Here is a 14,150-nt window from a genome sequence, read left to right on the forward strand (position 1 = left end):
CCAGGATGGCGGGAGCCCCGACTCGATGACCTAGAACAACTTGACGAAACGACATGAAACGAAACGACATGTACGATGGAAGCATTCATCGTTTATACGATCACTCACTGTATCGAATACCCAGCATAATCATATATCCCATCCCGATCTCGGGCTTCATTTATACTATCTGTAGCTTTTACGTCAAATGCATATTTTATTGCGGCTATCATTGAACCCTGCGCAAGTCTCGATCGTGTCAACGATCGTAGTTGGTATGTATGCACAAATTCATAAAGGATCGCTGACTATAAACAAAGTGTGTTTGATTGTACTTGATTACTCGCTATATACACGTCCGTAATTGTATTCTACAAACCTCCCCCTCATCATTTCTCCAAGTATGTGTATGCTCTGAAACAGCTATAAATGAAGTGTATTCACTAATAACATGCACAGACTGTAGTTCTATAAACAAACCTCCTCCTCCTCTTCAATGTGATTTCAATATAAACAAGAATGATTCAAGCTCAAAACGCAGACTGGATCCTATAAACAAACTTCCTCCCAAACATTCTCAATCAGAGTCGTGACAAGCAACTCTGGTTCCTTGGAGCTGGTCAACTTCCCCCTCGCAGGCGGCTTCCGAACCTTGCTGCCTGACTTGATCCCATGTAAAATTGAAAACCATTACCATGGTTGTCTATAAAGGTATGATGACCAGACTTCCCTGTTGATTGTGGGACGTGGTCTGCACGCAGTCCACGTCCTCCCACATATGTGATTGTTGAACCACTTGGTTGAGCTTGATTGTAGGGCATGTTGGAGGGCTGCAAGCTTTCAGAACCGTCTGATTGGTCCTCAGAGTCAGATGTAGTGGAGGATTCAGAGGTTGTAGCCTCTGACTCTGATTCATCATCAGGGTTGACTGTAGGCAGTCCAAGTACTCCCACGTGGATGGACGTTGGACCGCTTGGTTGAGCATGACTGTTGGGCATGGTGGAGGGCCGTGGGCTTCCAGAACCGTCCGATTGGTCCTCAGAGTCTGATGTGGTGGAGGACTGGGATTCTGTGACCCATTCCCAGTCTGATTCATCATCAGGATTGGGTATGGGGGAAGATTGGGGTTCTGTAGGGAAGTCTGATTGTCCTGGAGAGGTGGACATGCCCGGAAATTCGGAGCTTTTGACAAACCCTGAGACACTGGGCGCATTCACCGGTGCAGACTGCCAGCCATTCTCAATCCTTGTGTCTTGTGTCTTCAATGAGTTCCACATGCGGGTGAAATCATCTCTGTCTGAACAAGTGAACGAAAGTGATGCCAATCCATCCTTGGCTACAACAAAAATGGGGTCGTTTGCTCTGTTATTGAATGTGACTCCACTCCCCGTAAGAGAACGGCATCCTTCCAGCTTGGTGAGTGGCCGGTGGCCAAGTGGCCAATCAGCCTTGAATGCAGTGGAATGGTGGGTGGCAACAGAGTCAGCTGGCCCTGGCTCTGCGGTGGCATTGTTTGTGGAGTTGATATGGTATGGAGTCATGATGGTGATGTGGTGGTAAGGCTGTTGCTGGTGAATTGGTGGATTTGTGTGTGTTGGATGGGGAGGATGTAAAGAGGAACAAGTGGCAAAAAGCTTGCTCTTACACCCTTTTGTAACCCCCAAAATACAGACCATTGGGGACATTGTAGACTGTTGGAGCCACTCCACCTTTGTCAGCTTTTGTCTGAGAAGGAGTGCAAAAAAGGGAGTGCGCACTTGGAGTTTGATACTTGGATTTTGCTACGTAACAACGCCTTACGATCTGGAACCATGTTCATAGCCACTCTATCTTCTCACCTTCCATTCAGAGCATCCAGGCGCCCCCCTTGACCCCTAACCTGTGTAAGAGCCACATTACATAGTCACTGATAAAGACCTAAGTGGCAAATAGCATCAACGTGTTCATGAGGCAAAATAGGACAAGCAAGGATAGTTGAAAGGACTGGGAGTTGAAACTGTTTGCAACTGTAAACTGCTGTTCAGTGTATGTGCTGCTTCATATATCTTCATGTTGCCGATCATTCCATATGGACTACAGCTCATATCTTGGGTGTGGTGTTTTCCTTACACCACATTGATCACCTGTGGCTGTTATGGATATGTGTGGCTCTTCAGGCTACCAATATTCCTGGCTGCATGGTGTGCACACAAGTTGTCTACAATAACATCAACAACATATTATATGGAAAGTATGTTTGCTGAAAACATGTACAGATTGCGATCCTATAAAACACTTCTTCCCTAAACAATTATGTGTGACAAATTATTGTATCCTACTATAGACAAGGTGACAACACATACAGACTACAGACTCATTTCTACCAACAACCTTCTCCCCAAATATGCTCAATCAATGTCCTGACAAGCCATCCCTGCTCCTTGGATTCTATGCCCCCCCGCTCATCACATGTTGTGTCCAGCTGTCAGCTTTATCTTGGGGCATAAGGACTTGAATTACATTGTGTTTCTTGTCTTTGATGCTGAGGAGGTCTAGATCGCTGCCGATTGGTTTTGGGATGTAGCTTGCCTTCAGTCCATGCCTGCTCAAGTGTACAGATCGGAACCTGCCTGATGGAACATGAGTCCCGCGTATGGTGGAAGGTTGGGAGTAGGTAGAATGGTCTGAGTGGTCAGCAGTCTGGGGGAAGGTGGAGGGAGGGAGACTTGTAGCACAGCCAGATTGGTGACCAGTCCTGGACCTGGTGGTGGGCTGGGGGTCCCTAGAACGGTGTGAATGGTCATCAGGCTTGCTGGAGGTAGGGTAGGATCGGGGCTTTGTAGTAAAGCTGGAGGATGATGGTGCAGACACAGAGGCAGACTGCCAGCCATGTGTGACTTGTGTCTTCCTTGTCCTGATCGAGTTCAGCTTCGCTTTGAATTCCTCTTCTGAGGCACAGGTAAATCCAATGCTGGGGCCTGAATGTTGGCTGGCCACAACCCATATGAGGTCACTAGCTCTGACAATGGCTGTGCCTTATTCCCCAATTTTGTAGTTCTTGACCCTTGTGAGTGGCCGATAGCCTGGTGGCCATTCTTGCTTGTATGCGGTGGAGGATTGGGGGTCTGTGGAATGGCTTGATGGGTCATCCTCATTTGTCCCACATGATTGTGCAAGAGAAGAGAGACACCTTTTCAATGATGACTTGATTGAAGTCATACCGATGATGATGTGTGTAGAGGCAGGTATGAATGTATATATGTATGTGTGTATGGGTGTATGGGTGAATGGGTGATATGGTGCGTGTTGAGTTGTGAGAGTCGAATGAGAATGGGTAGCCAAAACCTGCTCTCAAACCCTTATGTATTCCATGACCGGGAGATTGTAGGGGACATTACGGAATGGTGGAGCAGCTCCACCTCGCTGTGTGATGGCCAGAGAAGGACCACTGGAATAGGAGGAATATTAAGGGTTTCACACTTGCGCTCTGCAACATGTTTGACACACCAACATTTGCCACAACCCTTTGCAACCCTTCGATCTCTCCGCCTTGTAGTGAACGCACCCTAATGACCCCTGAACCCTTGAAACCTGTTGCCCAAACGTGTTACATAGCCAATATCAAAAGAGAGTGGCAAGGGACATGCAAGGGGCATCAGACATTTGCTGTGAGTGGATGTGTACCAAGTGAGGAGATGGGGGAGCAAACATGATCATGCACTTGAGTATATTGGAGACCAATGATTGTTGTATTCTTCGGTGCTGACATCTGCCTTCCATGTTGTACATTACCTAGAATGTCATTGGCATAGCCTCTACTTCAAAGACAAATTTGTTGTGGGTATTCTTGGTCTAAAGAATTTTGAAGTTTGTGGACAAAACCTGCTGGTTGGTATCCTTATAATGCTTCAAGGATAGCTGAACATGAAGTTTATCTATTCCATAACAAAAATATGCACAAATGGCATGCTTTAAGCCACTTCATTCACAAATAGTGTACATGATCTGGGACAGCTATAAGCAGCCTATGTCCATATTCCACAAAGACAGTTCCACATTGACACAGTTTGTGTCTTTCAAAGAACCTCCTCACCAAGTGCTTATGTCATTTGGTATCTGAAACAATATATGTAGTGTAATCAACTATATACAAGGCGTGTGTCATGAATGACAACTACCAAGACCAACATCCTCGGGTATATATAGCCAGAATCGGGAGGTTCAGCAGAATCCCGATTATCGTGACCTTTTATAGTGCGGTGTGATGCTCGGATAGCGTAGTTGGCCACTGGCTAGGCAATGCGTTATTACATAATAATCGGGATTCTCGGGTTGAGTGTTCGATTCCTGCCAGGGGTGCAAGGTTTTCGACTTGACTTGGAAAAGGGGTGAGACCCTTTTCGGTTGGGATATACCATAAGTTGCAGGAGCAACTTCCCGTTGTGAGGTAGATCAGAGTGTCATGAATGACAACTACCAAGACCAACATCCTCGGGTATATATAGCCAGAATCGGGAGGTTCAGCAGAATCCCGATTATCGTGACCTTTAATAGTGCGGTGTGATGCTCGGATAGCGTAGTTGGCCACTGGCTAGGCAATGCGTTATTACAGCGTGATTCATTGCTCACAGAAGTACAGACTGCAAACATTATGTCCCTGCTTCACACACATGTTTGATCCAGCTTTTGCCTAGGCAGACCAGGTGGATGTATACCTTGTTCTAATCAATCTGGACATGCAATTGTATCCATCATCTGATGCACAGCTAAGTACAACATGACCTTTCCTCCTGTTCTCCTTACCCTCCGGACTGTGACTACAATAGGGTGGCTGCTGTCATAACAAAACTGAACTCCTGTGTCCAGTTTACACTCTGTAATAACGCATTGCCCAGCCAGTGGCCAGCTACGCTATCCAAGCATCACATCACACCATAAAAGGTCACCATAATTGGGATTCTGCTGAACCTCCCAATTCTGGCTATATATACCCCGAGAATGTTGGTCTTGGCAGTTGTCATTCATGACAATCACCAAAGTGTTGTTGGATGTTCACTATCTTCCCAACCGGGCAACCACACCCTGTAGTTTAGTACTCAGTTAAATTATAGATGGATAGTAGTATAGCACCTGAACAGAGCCATGAGAGATGTACACATACCTCCCTTCTATGTTTGCTTGACTCAAATACAGGTGAACCTCAAACAAAGCAACAGCAAGAGGATGGTCAAATGAGAACCAGACGGTTATCCCTCTTATATGTTGAATTTCAGTAGTACCATGCAGGATCCTCTTTAGACCAAGGGGGAGTACTACATCATGACCTTTTATACAATGTAATGCTCGGATAGCATGGTTGGCCACTGGCTAGGCAATGCATTACTACAAGACACTTGTGTATGCCAGAGAGCATTTATTGTTGTGTTTACAAGGTCAGATATCTGGCTTTTTGTACCAAATACATGGACGAGGTAAAGACAGGGACAACATATGCTTGACCACTATGCTAAGGATGTTACTTTCCTAGATTCTGGTCGAACCTTGATGTGGTTATCCTTTGTCTGCCAACCACTTTAGTCTGCCAAAAAGAAACCAGCTACCCCTCATATACACAAATGATACATTGCCAGGTATAAACAACATATTTGACCTAGATTCCTGATATGTCTACAGACCTCATTCCTCGAGATACCTCCCCCTCCTCCTCCTTACCAAGGTGTGAAGTACCAGATAGTGCACTATGAACAAGGGGCATACACAGGACACCTACAGACAATATCTTATACCCAAGCTTTCTTGTCAAACACTGGTGTGTGAGCATGTGACAAAACTTCTATAAATCTGCTGAAGTCTCGTGATGTTTCTCGTCACTGACAATGTCTTTCTCAGAAGGAAGAACAGGGAGGTCCATGGGCAGGTCATTGAATAAAGCTGTGTACACCTGATTGAGGGACCTGGTGGCCTCCTCTTCAAGCTCTTCAACCAAGGTCGGATATTTCTCACTTTCACCACTGCTGTCATGATTTCCTCCTCGGCCGCTCATTGATGTGTCCAGGACTTTCCGCAATGGATATGTACGACATTCTGATCCAAGAACCTCAGACGAACGAAGAAGATATTGGCCTGTTCCACCACTGCAGTGACTCTTGGCATCCTTCACCCATTCGTCTCTTTCTCTTTCACTATCATGAGGCCTTGACAGGAGAAGCTTTGCATTGAAACTCAGAGCTGATGTGACATTTTCCTCACTGGGATCTTTGGGGGTACTTTGAATGGGGATGGTGATCCGAATTCGATCTTCGTAATAGTCCCTCACACTTCCCACATGATGGGCAGGGTCTGGGATTTTTCCATCTGTGTACAAGAAGACTTCTCCTTCTGGACACACTAATCGGTCAGAGTCTTTCCAGCGTACAACCGGAACATCCTTTCCTCCGTGGGAAAGATCAGTGTGACAGTAGGGATAGTCGTCAGGGCTGGGCTTGCTGTAGTGTGGAGCTTGAGAACTGCGATATGCAATCGTAACAGTCCTGATCGGTGGTCTCTTTCTTGTGATTCTCTCTCTTGTGGAGCAATTGACAAGGGGATGTTGCCCAAGAAAAGAATGAAGACTTTGACATTATGTGATGTGATGTGATGTGATGTGATGTGATGTGATGTGTGTGTGTGTGTGTGTGTGTGTGTGTGTGTGTGTGTATGTTAAGAGAGGAGGAAGAAATGACAATGGCCTCCTTCTACTGCACCTTTTTTGTAAGCTCCAGGGCACCAAGGACAGTGAGGACAGTGATACTGGCAGGAGATACTCCACCTTTGTGTCCCTTTGTGTGAGAGAAGCATGAGAATTCCTAGAAAGGATGGAATATCGGGGGTTTCACACTTGCACTCTGTAACTTGTTTTACACATCAACCCTTTGCAACAACTATTTGCAACCCTTTGACTTCCCCATCTTCCAGTGAAGGCACCCTGATGACCCCTTAATCCCTTGAAACCTGATGCCCAAACGTGTTACATAGCCAATATCAAAAAGACAGTGGCAAGGGACATGCAAGGGACATCAGACCTCTGCTGTGAGTGGACATGTACCAAGTGAGGAGATGGGGGAGCAAACATGATCATACACTTGAGCATATTGGAGACCAATGATTGTTGTATTCTCTGGTGCTGACATCTGCCTTTCACATTGTACATGACCTAGAATGACATCGACACTTGGTGTCACTCAGACACTCTTCCATAGTCCAGTGTAGCCTATAAATCAGGATTTCATGACCTGTCTATGAAACATGTTGCATAACCAGAACTATGAGACTAGCTCTTCCCTGTTCTGATAATTCCTGTCACCAGGAAGTGCTCAACATGCGTCTTGAATCACAGAGTGGAGGTCTTTCTATCCCTACTTTGCATTGGAATGGTGACCCACAGGTCTCTGGAAACAGGCCCTGTATCCTCAATCACCTCTGCCACATGATGTTCACATTTTGTGACTTTACCTCCTATGTAGGATCAAACTGCTTCTATCTGGAAGATTGAGACAGCTTGAGAATTGTGGGAATTCTAAGGCACACCTGTCACAACCTGATATGACCAGCAAGACCAGATCCTACACCTTATCATCTCAAACACTGTGGTCACTAGGTTGTCCCTGCTGTCTTGCTGCCAAATCACCTTGGGTTCTGCACCAAAGGAGTCAAAGGGTAATAAGCCCATCTGGCCATTTGTCATGTTGTTTCCCAAGCGATGGATTGAGTTCGATTCTCACATCAATTGTCACACCGTCAGTTTGGAAATGACATCTGGTTCATTCAGGGGTGTACATCAACCAGCCAATGACTATAGTCGGACCTGACAAGGGCAGCAATATGAGGGTCACCAATGTTGAAGCACTTAAAAGGATAATCTGTATATTCAGCTACATCAAGACTGTTTGGGTAACTACAAGACCATGGCTATGTGTCACGACCCAGTACAACTGAGCGAACGACTTTGGTTGATCACGTGATGTGTGAGTGATTTAAGTGCACCGTATGACTGCATTACCACTTCATCAACCACATCTATACCTTGTCTGAGCGCGAATACACATATCTTGCTGCTTTCCCACCCTCCCTGTTCCCTGTAGTTAGTTGGATGCCCTGGATCGGGCGGCTGTTGGGTGGGTGCGTCCTGCCCCTTGGTACGCGGGGACGCCCCTGGTACGATGGCCATTGGATGAGCTATGTACATTATGTAGTTATGTAGTACTAGTCTGCCAGGTCTGGACCCTCGATCCCACCCGAGCAGACGTGATGCAATATTTAGACCCAAAACGACGATAGCTCAAACAAGAAGAAAGAAGGTGCCATGTCGTGACAGCTCGACTCGGCCGCCGAATAGTTCAACTTGCCAGCCAACGGGAACCAGTTCGACATCGGCCCGGCGAATGCCGTTGTAGGAGATGACCGATTTGACTGACTAATCGTTCCCACGGTTCTTGTGGCATCATTGGTACTTATATACATGAGCACAGGACTCGTACATAGTTATTCCTGTGACGAATGTATATTCCTCTGTCTAGTTCACTACTGTGGAACCCGTACAACGATCTGTCAGTCAACCCCAAGTCTCGTACACTCGGTATTCGACTTGTACAATTCGGTACAGGACTTTGTGCTATTTGTAACCCGTATTCCTCGCTTAGGCCCGTCAACGGACCCGCCTCTGACACTATGATAGCTGGTTGTCTGCATGCATATACTGTGAACCTGACTGAGAGTGAGGGTCATCTTAAGTATGGTTGTTCCCTCTCCTATCCCTGTGTATTTCTTGTCCTCTACTTGGCAGTGTTCATGTTCCCAACTGCCAACTGTCAAGTCAATATTTTAGACTCACATGGTACTTGTAAACATCTTAAGTTCTGCGGTGCAATGGTGTGATAGTTGTAAGTTCATGTTGCCACATTGCAATCGCACTAAGTCCATCCTGGTGCGTCAAAGTTTGTGATGTAACACATTTCATGGTCTGTTTTGTAATGGTTGAGAGGTACAATCATGACATTCCCAGTCCTGTTCTAGCACCTCAGTGGTTGGCAGATCCAATACCCTTGCCAACAAGCCAGAGGTCCACCGTATTGTAGGACAGCCTTGTTCTCTCTCTGTCTCCCTTGGACCCCCCTATCCATGACAGAGATATTTGTCACTTCACTGACCAGACATCTCTACAGTGCTGGGTATGAGGGCATATCTCTCTGATGCTAAACACAGCAGTGCTGCTGGGACATGTGCTTTTGAGAATGGTGCAGTAGATGTTAATTACCAATGTTCTCAGAACCATGGGAACACTGCTTGTGAATCATAACAGCATAACTGCTTGGTGCTCTCAAACCTATTCCAAACACTAACAAAAGATGGATCCATTGGGCTTTACACATCTGTACATACTGCCTTCTACTACATTCATCTATCATATATATCCTCTGGTTCCTTTCCAATCCTCTTTGACATGCTGTGATTGACATCCTCATCTTTTCATTCCAAGGTAGAAGTAGATGGGTGGAGCTTAGATGAAGATGGGTGGTGTCTAGAAGAAGGTGGAGCCTTCATGTAATCATACAAGGCTGTATACACACCCTCAAAGTGATTTTTGGTCCTGTACTCCAAGGTGCTGGCCTCATCTCAACCACAACTCTTCAACTCATTGAGAACTTCCTGCCAGGTGTGATATGATAATTCCAGAGGGTAGTAGCAAAACACCCTGTTCCGTATTTGCAACAATTCCTGACATAAAATTCCCATGACTCTGCAACTTTTGTCACTGACCCTGTGGGTACTTGTAATAACGCAATGCCCAGCCAGTGGCCAACTACGCTATCCGAGCATCGCTTTGCACTATATAAGGTCACGATAATCGGGATTCTGCTGAACCTCCCGATTCTGGCTATATATACCCAAGGATGTTGGTCTCGGTAGTTGTCCTTCATAATCACATACCTTTCCAGTTTGTTGAGAACAACCCGCTGGTTGGTCTGCTCACAACCCTTCAAGGATAGCTAAATACAGTTGAAGTGTATCTAATCGATGATCAAAACATGAGACCTACATAGTTGGCTGATTACTGGACAGCTACTCTATAGGGTGAGACTGTCATGACATGCTAAAACATATTCCTCCTGATAATTTGAGTTACTGGGCAAGGGATCAGCAGATATTGTGATACTACTGGTGTTGCTGAAACCAAGTGGGCTCATCTGCAAGCTTATCATACATGAGCATGATGACTACTAAAAATACTGGTCCATGTTCCACAAACCTCCTCACAATTCATGAGCTCAGCCCTCTGACCTATCCCTTTCCTGACTATATGCAGTGATCCACATGCCTTGTGTTGTTATCCCAACAAGGATCAGTTCCTGGACAACTGGTAATTGGACAGGGCTTTGTGTATGTCTGGAAGGCTGCTGTCAATTTTGTGCCAGAAGCGATCTCCCACATCCCCACCATACCTCTGCAGTTCTTCCACAATGAAATTATTTTGAAGCACATCAGTGAGGGTGTGAGGTTTGCCGCTCCAAGGGTATTTGTCAAAACAACCTGTCCCACCTGTACAGTTGTTTTTGACTGCAAATGCCCATTAAGAGTCTAACTGATGCTCAGAAGCAGTGGAAACTTCAAACGTTAATCCACCTATTGTCGTCTTAGGACCCCTGGTGTTGTTCACAGCAGGTGGGAAGGTGATCTTGAAAACAGATCCCTTGCCATCTCTGCGCTCATGGTTCACACTTGCCACATGACGTCCAACGGAAGGCTCACTGGCGTCTCCTCCAGGGTATGAGAAGACTTGACCCTCTCTGATTGAGCTTCCGGACTTCTCCTTCCTCCACTGGAAAACAGGGCCCCTGTCTCCAAAAAGATAAAATGTACGCTGCTTGGCATAACGAGGGTAATCTTTGGGATTGGGGGTTGAGTCCGTGCTGGAGTTGGCACTGAGAACTGTGTCAATTGATGGCATAGGTTGTGACATTTTTTGTTTGTGTGTGTGTGTGTGTGTGTGTGTGTGTGTGTGTGTGTGTGTGTGTGTGTGTGTGTGTGTGTGTGTGTGTGTGTGTGTGTGTGTGTGTGTGTGTGTGTGTGTGTGTGTGTGTGTGTGTGTGTGTGTGTGTGTGTGTGTGTGTGTGCAGTGATGATGAGGAAATAACAAGCTGATCAAGTGGCAAACTGTTGTCACACCCTTTTGTATGTTCCACAGTGCCAAACTGTTGGGGATTGTTACGTGCTTTGCCTAAAGAGAAGCATAAAAGGGAAGTCAACAGGGGTAGTAGAAGTCATCTTGGGCCTTCTAACAATTCTGCTGTTTCATCCTCAAACAATATTCTCCGCTACAGATCATGAATCCAACGACGTAGGCCTTCCTCTGATGGCCCTTGGTTGCTACTCACTCCTCGGGACAGTTTACAAAAACCTTCACATATGTGTATGGCATATTGCATATGACTGGACAATTACAGTAGCAAGAGTCAGTTACTGTGCGTAAACTTCCAGGTATTGTTTGTACAATTGAGTGGCCATCCCGCAGCAATTTTTCAAGTATGCCTTGTGCACCAGATGATGAGATCCCCAAGCGGGGGAGAAAGGTCATGCATGCATGAATGCTAGAGAACAACCTGCAGTTGAGGATACTGTACAAGCAGAAAACTAATAAAGAAAGAAGGCAACTACATTGAGAGTGAAGCGGAGCAGAGCAGAATCCCTGTCCAAAGCTGTGAAATGGCTAATGTGATTGTACCAGCGCATATACATGTGTACAAGAGCTTTCAAGTCACAATAGAGGTGGATCAGAAGAGGAGATACTTGTATATGAGGAGCGCCCAACTCGGTTTCAACTATCCACAGTAGGCTTGACCTACATCCAAGATTGCCCTTGCTCTACCTGGTTTGTTGCCAACAGGTTTCATGAAAGTCGTTGTTGAGTGCCTTGGCCGCTTGAATGTACCCTCCGCGCATCTTTTCCCTACATGACTCTTGCTCCTCAGGATCAAAGGTATGATCGATGATGCTCTGCAACATGGCTTCAGAGTTTGTCACCCCACCACTGTTTGAGTCATCCGTAATAGTCCTTTGGGCTGCCTCAAAGGCTTTGCAGAACAATCCAGTCGCACCGGTGAGCTTTGCTGTGACCAGGGAAGGCGATTGTTGGGACCTCAAATCGTCTCGGGTGAAGTCAAAGATTAAGGCACCTGTGCCAAGCCATTTGCGAGTTTGGTTCACATCCTCTTCTTGAATGGTGGTTGAGGTTGTTGTTTCCAAGAGGGGAAGACCTCCTTCAGGACGCCAAGGAATAATGAGTTTGGTCACTGTGGTCTGTTTCCCATAGATATCTGTTGCTTCAGTATCAACACCCGCCAGATGCTCCGCCTTTTCACCCTCTCCATCATAGTCAAACCATTGGAGCAAATGCCCTTTGTGCCAGGACCGCCAAATTGCTCCTTCCTCGTAGTATACACCTTCAAAGACCTCGCTGTCAGCAGTGGGCTTCAGTTTCTCATTACGCCCACAATGATGGTTCCGGTGCCAATCTGAGTGGTTAAAATGCCATCTTTCGTAGGGTGAGGGATCAGAGGGTGGACAATGGAGATCAGGAATCTGACTGGGGTCACAATCTCCCACAAAAGCGGGAGAAGGAAGATTTTGGCTCCCTGTTGCAGATGAAAGTTGTTGGTTTGACATGATGTGCAGATTGTTTGGCAAATGCAGTTGAAAGATTGTTGTTGCTAGGAATCAGAGAAAAGTGGTAAATGATTTTGGGGAGGGAGAGGTCAACTATACCTCACTCCAGGCAGACAAGCCAAGTTGAAGCCTCTGACCTTCCTTGCATCCCCCTTTGGTGAAAGGATGTGATTCTCAAACAGCTCTTCACAATTGCTCCCTTCCCCCTTGTTTAGATAGAATGCCCAGCCAGAGACAGATTGTAAGTGAGAGCAATTGGACTGAGAGCAAATCTCTGCCTTGAGCATAGTTGGTATTGGAGTTTGACAGTGTGTGCACAGGTGATGATAGGATCAAGATGTCGGTATGAATACAATTCTTTTGGGAAAACCTATTTTTGCGTGTTGCTTGTAACAAGAGTCATGGAATGACCAATACTTCTTGTAAAGTGTGCAGTGTACTGGAAATACTGTTCGGTGCAATCCTGATCAAGCAATCATCCAGACCTGCTTCATGCAATTGTCCTGCAGGCAGGTCATTATCTTGCCATTGATAATGATAGCCATTTCTTGAGGACTGGCTTTTGTACCGACAACACTCTCAGCAGCAATGTTAACTGCAAGTGAATGGGGGAAGCTAAGTATTAATGGATGACATGTGCAACCTCCAGTAGATGATACTAGGCAGTCTTGCCCAGAAAAGAAAAGTATGCATGTACAAAGTAGCTGCAATGGACCAAAGCAATGGGTCACTATGATGATCGTGAGGCGAGAAAGAACAACAGTGACATGGTGTATAAGTGGTTCAGAATGGAGCAACGAGAAAACATCAACGAAATAGAAGCCTGCGCCCAGCAATATTACATTCGAGTAGACAGGTGGTCGAAATTGGCACTTTCACATCATAAGAGTAGATTGGAGGCTTCGGATCCGCGACCACGACTATGGCCACGGCGCGATAGCCGACAATTGGTCCCCAAGCTCCTCCGACCAATCGATTGCACGATAAAGGTCAGCCCGCCAGTACCTGGAAGGGTTCGAGTCCGCATACGATCTGACTGCGCACATCGATTGGAGAAGGCGTCTTTGCAGATTGGTGCGACAGGTTTCCCATTCGTGTCCATCAGCAAATACGGCGCCGTGAAGAACGTGGCATAAAGTATTCTCGACTGTATCTTGGTCGGTTGGTGCTGGTACCAAATGTGCAAAACACCCTGTCCCTTTTGTGCATTTCGTGCGAAGTGTTGCAAACCGATCAATCCCCAGAGGTGGATGTTCCATCAGTCTTTTCCCTGTTACCTCGAATGTCAGCGTCCCTTTGCCAGGCCATGCGGGTACCTGCGTTTGCCTTGCATTCTCCAGAGTGCGGCGCGTGAGATTACCCTCTGGATGCCAAGGAACGATAAACTTCCAGACTATGTCGCCCCCATCGTCTGGTTCCTTGGCATCAACCGCCGCCACATGCTGCCAGTCCTAGACGAGTCGAGAGCACTTGTCACCATTGGCCTCCCGGAC

This window comes from Kwoniella shandongensis, chromosome 8 (assembly GCF_008629635.2).
Source record: "Kwoniella shandongensis chromosome 8, complete sequence".
In the NCBI taxonomy this organism is placed as follows: Eukaryota; Fungi; Basidiomycota; class Tremellomycetes; order Tremellales; family Cryptococcaceae; genus Kwoniella; species Kwoniella shandongensis.